This window comes from Anoplopoma fimbria, chromosome 3 (assembly GCF_027596085.1).
Source record: "Anoplopoma fimbria isolate UVic2021 breed Golden Eagle Sablefish chromosome 3, Afim_UVic_2022, whole genome shotgun sequence".
Taxonomy (NCBI): Eukaryota; Metazoa; Chordata; class Actinopteri; order Perciformes; family Anoplopomatidae; genus Anoplopoma; species Anoplopoma fimbria.
This window is the reverse complement of record NC_072451.1, coordinates 251381-262125: the sequence shown is the minus strand read 5'-3', so window position 1 is coordinate 262125 and position 10745 is coordinate 251381. Positions and strand designations below refer to the sequence as shown.

At 41.2% G+C, this 10745-nt stretch overlaps 1 pseudogene; it reads right to left on the bottom strand.

Annotated features, from left to right (window-relative positions):
• Window positions 1-1483: 1483 nt before the first annotated feature.
• LOC129114195 (elongation factor 1-alpha, somatic form-like) lies at window positions 1484-9365 on the bottom strand (annotated as a pseudogene).
• Between the last annotated feature and the right edge of the window lie 1380 nt (window positions 9366-10745).

Here is a 10745-nt window from a genome sequence, read left to right as displayed (position 1 = left end):
CCAGCGCATGAATACAATGTTTATCTTTATGATAAGGGTCGCTTGTTTACCATCAGTTTTTTAAACACTACTGTTCTTCCTGGCGTCTATGCTGAAATTTCCGTAGGCGCTCTTTAGCGCGTCTGGCAGTGCCTACATCTGCATTTGATCCCACTCGCTGCCACGGTGTAGCCCGCTGGAGAAGCTCCAACAGGTGACTACCGGGGTCTGGTGTACCCCGCTGGAGAAGCTCCAACAGGTGACCTCCACGCTGTATCCCCGGGAGGAGCTCCAACAGGTGGTCTCTCTGGCACCTCCACGCTGTATCCCCGCTGGAGGAGCTCCAACAGGTGAGCTCCTGCGCTGCCTCCCAGGCACTGCCCCCGCTGGAGGAGCACCTGCACACCGCTCTCTCTGGCCCTCCAGTGAATGCGCATCACGTGAACACCTGTACACCTGCGTCTGGAAACGCTCTCCCAGTGAATGCCCTTTTCCTTGAGAGCCTTTTTGATATTGGTGAACGCCTTGCGCTGTTGTAGAACGGTAGCTGTATAGTCATGATCGAAATACAGCGGTTTCTCTCCCATTGTGATTTTCTGTCGCCATGCTTTTTGGATAACCATCTCCTTGGTGCTGTATTGCTGGAAATTGATAATAATAGACCTCGGAGGCGAGTTTGGGCCCGGTTTGGGCGCCAGGGCTCTGTGTGCGCGTTGTATCTGTAAATCCACATCGTCGTTCAGCTTGAGTTCGGATCGGAGCATTTTTTCGATAAACTCCATCACCGAGCCTCGTTCTGCGTCCTCCGGCACACCGTGGATCCTCAGGTTGTTTCGTCTTGCCCTCGACTCTATGTCATTCAGCTTGTCTTCTAGCTTCTGCTGGTCCTGTATGGTTTGCTGAAGGGCTGCGTTAGCCTCCGCGCTCCACGTTTCGGTGTCGTCGATCCGCGTAGCCATCGCGCCGATTTTCTCGTTGTGCTCCTGCATGGCTAGCATGTTTGTAGCTAGCTGCCGGTTAACATCTTGCTTGAACTCGAGGAGTTCTTCTCTCATGTCACGTTTAATTTCGTCTTTGAACATTTTTAAGTCTTCCTTTAGTTCAGACTTGAGTTCGCTGATCTGCTTACTGATAGTCTCCAGCCCTGTGCACCAGTGCACCGCTCCGGTGTTGAGTCGCCGCCATGTTGGCCTTCATCTCCCCGCATGTCGTCCTCGGCTTGTTCTACACGGTGGGAATCATTCTCCGCTGTATCTCGCGCCCCTTTACCTCTGCCTTTCTTTCCCCCCATCATAATCTTAAAAGAGACCACTTCGTTATATTTTAATTAAGATAGCGGGGTTAATAATACGCTGACTCGCGGGAGCAAAGTGCTCAACCCGCCATCTTGTTCTGTAGCCAACCGGAAGTCAAAACAAAGACACACGGCCCCAGTCTCACAAGGTTTTATTGATGATTGATTGATTGACACTTTGTCATCTGAGACAGAAAACAGGAAGTGACATCACTTCTTCTTTGGTGCTGACTTGGTGCCTTTTACGGGGACGTCCATCTTCTCGACGGACTTCACCACGCCGACCCCCACCGTCTGCTTCATGTCACGCACCGCGGCGACCTGATGGAGGGAACACGTTATGATTATGGCACCGTTAGAATGATCTTATAATTAATATAAAGCTGTTATAGAAATATGTTGTAATTACAACTATCACATTATAATTATGTAATTATCATTATTATAAAGTTATTATAGAATGATGTTATAATTATAATTATTACATTATTTTAATGTTCCTATAATTATTATAAAGTTATTATAGAATTATGTTATAATTACAATTATTACATTGTTGTAATGGTATTCTATTTATGTCAAAGATATTATATAAATATGTAATAATTACAATTATTACATATTTATATATCTATGTCATGTTATATGTCTAGTTATTTTATCATTATTATATAGTTGTATTATAATTATGTAATAAAACAATTAATATATTGTAAAAATGTCATTATAATTACTAAAAGGTTAACATAGAAATCTGAAATAATTACAATCATAATATTGTAAAATGTTATTCTAATTATTAAATAGTTATTATATGATAATTAATCAAACAATTTCAATTATTATATTGAAATAATGTAAATATAATTATAATAAAGTTATTATATTATTATCTTATAATTAAATGTGTTATATCGTTATAATGTCATTATAATTCATAGAAAGTTATTATATGATTATTACATCGTTATATATAATAATTATAATTATTGTGTTGTCATACAAAACCAAGAACAATAAAATGATCTAAACAGAATGATACATATATCAATATCAATATATAGATAAAGGATTATCTTATTTTATCTTATCAGAGGGTTTACAGATTGTAAAGCCCTCTGAGGCAAATTTGTAATTTGTGATTCTGGGCTTTACAGAATAAACTGAATTGAATCTTATCTTAGATCAATATATGGAATATGGAAAAACATATGTTTAGAAATACAAATTTAAAAAGGACAGCACAGTAAACCACACATAATATTTAAAATAAAATAATAGATTCATATTTAAGTTTTGTTAAAACTATATTCATCAATTTATTAAAAACTAAATTTTTAAACAGAAAATTTAAAAACAATATTTTTGACCTTTTAATTCAAAACATCAAATAAAATGTATATACATGTATATACATGTAAATTTAACCTTTAACTTTAACCCTTCACTCACCCAGCGGGGCGAAGTCTGCGAACGCCTCCACCACCATCGGTTTGGCTGGAATCATCTTGACGAGGGCGGAGTCTCCGCTTTTGATGCATTTGGGATTGTCCTCCAGCTTTTTCCCGCTGCGCCGGTCTTTCCTCTCCAGCAGCTCGGCGAATTTACAGGCGATGTGTGCGGTGTGGCAGTCGGTCACCGGGGAGTATCCGGCGTGGATGCTCCCGGGATGGTTCAACACGATCACCTGACCAGAGCACACTGATGTCACTGAAGCACTCACAACACATGGACCTTTCAAAATAAAGGCATGGGAAAGAACCCCAGGTAGAAGCCAGGACTCTGAGGTTGTCATGAGACAGACCGGGTGTTCGAGAGCGTCTCAGAGAGCACTGGGATCAGATCTCACGTCCTCCAGACGCAGATCAACACCAACATCTGTCCTGAACCAGCAGGAGGAGGCAGAGCGCTTCCTGTCTCTAGTCCGCCACCAGCGAGAAGAAGAAGTCAGAACCCTAAGGACGGGTCTAGTCCTCGCTGTGTCTCTGGACCGCTCTAAATGTTCAGACCATCAAAGCTCGGTGGTTTGAGAACCAGCAGGAGGAAAAGGACTGACCTTGTTTCCTGTAACGTCCTCGCCGGAGACGCATCAGGACGCGTTAGTGTGGACACTACAGAGGACATGTGACCGCGGTGTGGACAGTACAGAGGACATGGGACAGAGGACATGTGACCACGGTGTGGACACTACAGAGGACATGTGACCGCGGTGGGAACATGTGACCGCGGTGGGGACATTACAGAGGACATGTGACCATGGTGGGAACATGTGACCGCAGTGGGGACATTACAGAGGACATGGGACAGAGGACATGTGACCGCGGTGGGGACATTACAGAGGACATGTGACCGCGGTGGGGACATTACAGAGGACGTGTGACCACGGTGTGGACACTACAGAGGACATGTGACCGCGGTGGGGACATTACAGAGGACATGGGACCGCGGTGGGGACATTACAGAGGACGTGTGACCACGGTGTGGACACTACAGAGGACATGTGACCGCGGTGGGGACATTACAGAGGACATGGGACAGAGGACATGTGACCACGGTGTGGACACTACAGAGGACATGTGACCACGGTGTGGACACTACAGAGGACATGGGACAGAGGACATGGGACAGAGGACATGTGACCACGGTGTGGACACTACAGAGGACATGTGACCACGGTGTGGACGGGGGGATAGGAGGACACATCTTAAAACCAGGTGTGAAGATGAGGACTCACCTGAGCGGTGAAGGACGCCGCTCCACACGGAGGTTTGTCTTTGCTGTTTCCGGCCACGTTCCCCCGTCTGATGTCTTTGATGGACAGGTTCTTGACGTTGAAGCCGATGTTGTCTCCCGGCAGAGCTTCGGTCAGACTTTCGTGGTGCATCTCCACTGACTTCACCTCTGTGATCAGGTTCTGAGGGGCAAAGGTCACCATCATGCCGGGCTTCAGGCACCCCGTCTCCACCCGACCCACCGGCACTGTCCCGATACCTGAGACCACAGACCAAAGGACGTAAAGGACCGGAGCTCAGGAGGCCTCCTGAATGTCTCGCACAAGTACCTGTAACGTGTTCTCAGGTACTTGACTAAAGGAAGTTACCTCCGATCTTGTAGACGTCCTGCAGAGGAACCCTCAGAGGAAGCGCTGTGGGTCGGTTCGGAGGCACGATGGAGTCCAGAGCGTCCAGCAGAGTCTTTCCAGAGACCTCGCCCTTTCCCCTGCTGATGCTCCATCCTTTATACCACGGCATCTGTGGACAGAGTCACATGTCCACATGTTATGTGATGTGTCACTCTGAACGGGTCAGATGTTGGCATGCTAACGTTAACTTTGACAGTTGATTGAGGGTTAATGAAGGAATGATTGAGGGTTAATGAAGGGCTGATTGAGGGTTAATGAAGGGCTAATTAAGGGTTAATGAAGGGCTAATTAAGGATTAATGAAGGGCTGATTGAGGGTTAATGAAGGGCTAATTAAGGATTAATGAAGGGCTGTTTGAGGGTTAATGAAGGGCTGATTAAGGGTTAATGAAGGGCTGATTAAGGGTTAATGAAGGGCTAATTAAGGATTAATGAAGGGCTGATTGAGGGTTAATGAAGGGCTGATTGAGGGTTAATGAAGGGCTGATTGAGGGTTAATGAAGGGCTGATTGAGGGTTAATGAAGGGCTGATTGAGGGTTAATGAAGGGCTGATTGAGGGTTAATGAAGGGCTGATTGAGGGTTAATGAAGGGCTGATTGAGGGTTAATTGAGCAGCCATGTTCCTCACGTTCTCCGAGGGATGGACCATGTTGTCACCTATCCAGCCGCTGATCGGTACGAACTGCACCGTTTTGGGGTTGTATCCACACTTCTTGGCATAAGCTGAGATGTTTTTCACGATTTCTTCGAAGCGAGCCTCGCTGTAGGAGCAGCTGTCCATCTTGTTGACGCCAACGATCAGCTGATGAACACCCAGCGTATACGCTAGCATGGTGTGCTCACGCGTCTGACCGTTCGCAGAGAGGCCTGCCTCGAACTCTCCGGTACCCGACGCCACGATTAACACGGCAGCGTCAGCCTGAAGTGACATCATCAGGGACATCATCAGTGACATCATCAGTAACATCATCAGTGTTAACATCCTGCATCACAATGGGCTAAACTTTTAGCATAGAGCCTAGCATCACTGAACATTATCTATGATAGAGTGTTAGCCTAGCATCACTGAACATTATCTATGATAGTCTCTATGAACATTATCTATGATAGAGTGTTAGCGTAGCATCACTGAACATTATCTATGATAGAGTGTTAGCCTAGCATCACTGAACATTATCTATGATAGTCTCTATGAACATTATCTATGATAGAGTGTTAGCGTAGCATCACTGAACATTATCTATGATAGAGTGTTAGCCTAGCATCACTGAACATTATCTATGATAGAGTGTTAGCCTAGCATCACTGAACATTATGATAGAGTGTTAGCTAGCATCACTGATAGATGATAGAGTGTTAGCCTAGCATCACTGAACATTATCTATCACTGATAGAGTGTTAGCGTAGCATCACTGAACATTATCTATGATAGAGTGTTAGCCATCACTGAACATTATCTATGATAGAGTGTTAGCGTAGCATCACTGAACATTATCTATGATAGAGTGTTAGCCTAGCATCACTGAACATTATCTATGATAGAGTGTTAGCCTAGCATCACTGAACATTATCTATGATAGAGTGTTAGCGTAGCATCACTGAACATTATCTGTGATAGAGTGTTAGCCTAGCATCACTGAACATTATGATAGAGTGTTAGCGTAGCATCACTGAACATTATGATATCTATGATAGTGTTAGCCTAGCATCACTGAACATTATGATAGAGTGTTAGCGTAGCATCACTGAACATTATGATAGAGTGTTAGCCTAGCATCACTGAACATTATGATAGAGTGTTAGCGTAGCATCACTGAACATTATCTATGATAGAGTGTTAGCGTAACATCACTGAACATTATCTATGATAGAGTGTTAGCGTAGCATCACTGAACATTATGATAGAGTGTTAGCGTAGCATCACTGAACATTATGATAGAGTGTTAGCGTAGCATCACTGAACATTATCTATGATAGAGTGTTAGCATTATCACTGAACATTATCTATGATAGAGTGTTAGCGTAACATCACTGAACATTATCTATGATAGAGTGTTAGCGTAGCATCACTGAACATTATGATAGAGTGTTAGCGTAGCATCACTGAACATTATCTATGATAGAGTGTTAGCGTAACATCACTGAACATTATCTATGATAGAGTGTTAGCCTAGCATCACTGAACATTATCTATGATAGAGTGTTAGCGTAGCATCACTGAACATTATGATAGAGTGTTAGCGTAGCATCACTGAACATTATCTATGATAGAGTGTTAGCGTAACATCACTGAACATTATCTATGATAGAGTGTTAGCGTAACATCACTGAACATTATCTATGATAGAGTGTTAGCGTAGCATCACTGAACATTATCTATGATAGAGTGTTAGCGTAGCATCACTGAACATTATCTATGATAGAGTGTTAGCGTAGCATCACTGAACATTATCTATGATAGAGTGTTAGCGTAACATCACTGAACATTATGATAGAGTGTTAGCGTAACATCACTGAACATTATCTATGATAGAGTGTTAGCCTAGCATCACTGAACATTATCTATGATAGAGTGTTAGCGTAGCATCACTGAACATTATCTATGATAGAGTGTTAGCGTAACATCACTGAACATTATCTATGATAGAGTGTTATCACTGAACATTATCTATGATAGAGTGTTAGCGTAACATCACTGAACATTATCATATGATTATCTATGATAGAGTGTTAGCGTAACATCACTGAACATTATCTATGATAGTGTTAGCCTAGCATCACTGAACATTATCTATGATAGAGTGTTAGCGTAACATCACTGAACATTATCTATGATAGAGTGTTAGCGTAACATCACTGAACATTATCTATGATAGAGTGTTAGCGTAACATCACTGAACATTATGATAGAGTGTTAGCGTAGCATCACTGAACATTATCTATGATAGAGTGTTAGCGTAACATCACTGAACATTATCTATGATAGAGTGTTAGCGTAACATCACTGAACATTATCTATGATAGAGTTAGTTAGCGTTATCTATGATAGAGTGTTAGCGTAACATCACTGAACATTATCTATGATAGAGTGTTAGCGTAACATCACTGAACATTATCTATGATAGAGTGTTAGCGTAGCATCACTGAACATTATGATAGAGTGTTAGCGTAACATCACTGAACATTATCTATGATAGAGTGTTAGCGTAGCATCACTGAACATTATGATAGAGTGTTAGCGTAACATCACTGAACATTATCTATGATAGAGTGTTAGCGTAACATCACTGAACATTATCTATGATAGAGTGTTAGCCTAGCATCACTGAACATTATCTATGATAGAGTGTTAGCCTAGCATCCTGTGACCTGCGAGGTTCCGGTGATCATGTTCTTGATGAAGTCACGGTGTCCCGGTGCATCGATGATGGTGTAGTAGTATTTGTCGGACTCAAACTTCCAGAGGGCGATGTCGATGGTGATGCCGCGCTCGCGCTCCGCCTTCAGTTTGTCCATCACCCAGGCGTACTTGAAGGACCCCTTCCCCATCTGTAACCATAGCAACCTGTCAGCCAATTACAGGCCTGCGCAGCGCTGCCTGAAATGTACTTAAGTATTATTGTTAGCTACTGTAGTAATACCAGGACGGACTGAACCTGTGTACTCCTGTGTACTACTGAGTACTATGTACTACTGAGTACTACTGAGTACTACTGAGTACTATGTACTACTGAGTACTACTGAGTACTACTGAGTACTATGTACTACTGAGTACTACTGAGTACTACTGAGTACTATGTATTACTGTGTACTACTGAGTACTACTGAGTACTATGTATTACTGAGTACTACTGTGTACTCCTATGTATTACTGAGTATTACTGAGTACTATTGTTTACCTCTGTGTTGTAATGAGCGGTTCTGACCTCTGCGCCTCCTTCTCATACTTTATTGTGTAGTACTTTGTAGTACCCAAGTAGCAGTGTTTAGTACTGTGTGATACTCTGTAGTACTCTGTAGTACTCTGTAGTACTCACGTCTGCAGACTCCTTCTCAAACTTCTCGATGATCCTCTTATCGATTCCTCCCAGTTTGTAGATCAGGTGACCCGTCGTGGTCGATTTCCCAGAATCCACATGGCCGATGACCACGATGTTCAGGTGAACCTTCTCCTTAGCCATGACTACACACACACACACACACACACACACACACACACACACACACACACACATACACACACACACACACACACACACACATCCTTAGCCATGACTACACCACACACACACACACACACACACACACACACACACACACACACACACACACACACACACACACACACACACACACACACACACACACACACACACACACACACACACACACACACACACACACACACACACACACACACACACACACACACATACACACACACACACACACACACACACACACACACACACACACACACACACACACACACACACACACACACACACACACACACAGGTGAGACAGAGTTGAACAGTTATGAATGACAGAGCACAAACACAAAACCTTTTAGTTTAAATATATATATAAAGTATTTATACTCACTCTCTATATATACATACATATACTCTATAAAGTATATACATATATATGCTCTATAAAGTATATAATACATATGTATATACATATATGTGTGAGTGAGTGAGTGTGAGGCCGTGGGTCCGTCCGGACTCAGAACACCAACAGAACCAGATTCATTCACACATGAAGCTCTTTAGTGGACCAGCTGGTCAGGGTTCAGGGTTCTTCATAGAACGTTGAATGGTTCTGAGTGAAGATCATGAACAAACAACGATTAAAGGGCCTCTTACTGTGTTCTGGTCTCTGGTCTCTGGTCTCTGCAGGAGCTTCAGGTGGAGTGTGAAGAAGAGAAGGAGGCTCTTCACCTCCGTCCACCTATTTACACACAACCAGCTGCAGGCCTCAGCCAATCACAGCCCGCCGTCCATCCTGACACACAGGTCCAACTGGTGGATGCTGATTGGCTGATGGCCTGCAGGTAAGAACCTTCAGGACGCCAAAGATTACGACACAACAACTTTAAACACCAAGAATCCTGAGCAGACCCCCCCCCACCTGACTCACATTCCTGAGCTTTTAACAGACCATATACATATATGCATATATACATCTATATATATATGTATGTATACATACATTACATTACAGTCATGTAGCAGACGCTTTTATCCAAAGCGACTTACAGGAAGTGTATTCAACATAGGTATTCAAGAGAACTACTAGTCACCAGAAGTCATCAGTGCATCTCCTTTCTTAAACAAGCATCTAAGAGCAGAAACCAGAGCAAAAGTACAGAAACAAACTAATATGATACAATAAGTGCTACGAGGAAGGCTCAGGGTAGTACTTCTTTATCAGGTAGTACTTCTTTATCAGTAGTACTTCTTTATCAGGTAGTACTTCTTTATCAGTAGTACTTCTTTATCAGGTAGTACTTCTTTATCAGGTAGTACTTCTTTATCAGTAGTACTTCTTTATCAGGTAGTACTTCTTTATCAGTAGTACTTCTTTATCAGGTAGTACTTCTTTATCAGGTAGTACTTCTTTATCAGGTAGTACTTCTTGAAGAAGTTTTCAGCCTGCACCGAAAGATGGGCAGCGACTCTATATACATATATACATATATATACATATATATATATATATATATACATATATATGTATATATATGTGTGTATATGTATATATGTATATATATATATATATATATATATATATATATATATATATATATATATACATATATATATACATATATATGTATATATATGTGTGTATATGTATATATGTATATATATATATATATATATATATATATATACATATATATGTATATATATGTATATATATGTATATATATATATATATGTATATATATACATATATATGTATATATATGTGTGTATATGTATATATGTATATATATATATATATATATATATATATATATATATATGTATATATATATGTGTGTATATGTATATATGTATATATATATATATATACATATATACATATACACACATATACACACATATATATACATATATATGTATATATATATGTATATATACACACATATATACTTATATATAAGTATATATGTGTGTATGAATCATAACACATTACAGCCTGAAATGAGTCGTTGTTTTTATAAAACGTTTGTCGGGATGATGAAAGTTTTTGGACTTTTTACGTTTGAATATGTTTTCATTCATTAACGATAATGTTCACCATAAAATAGTCAGC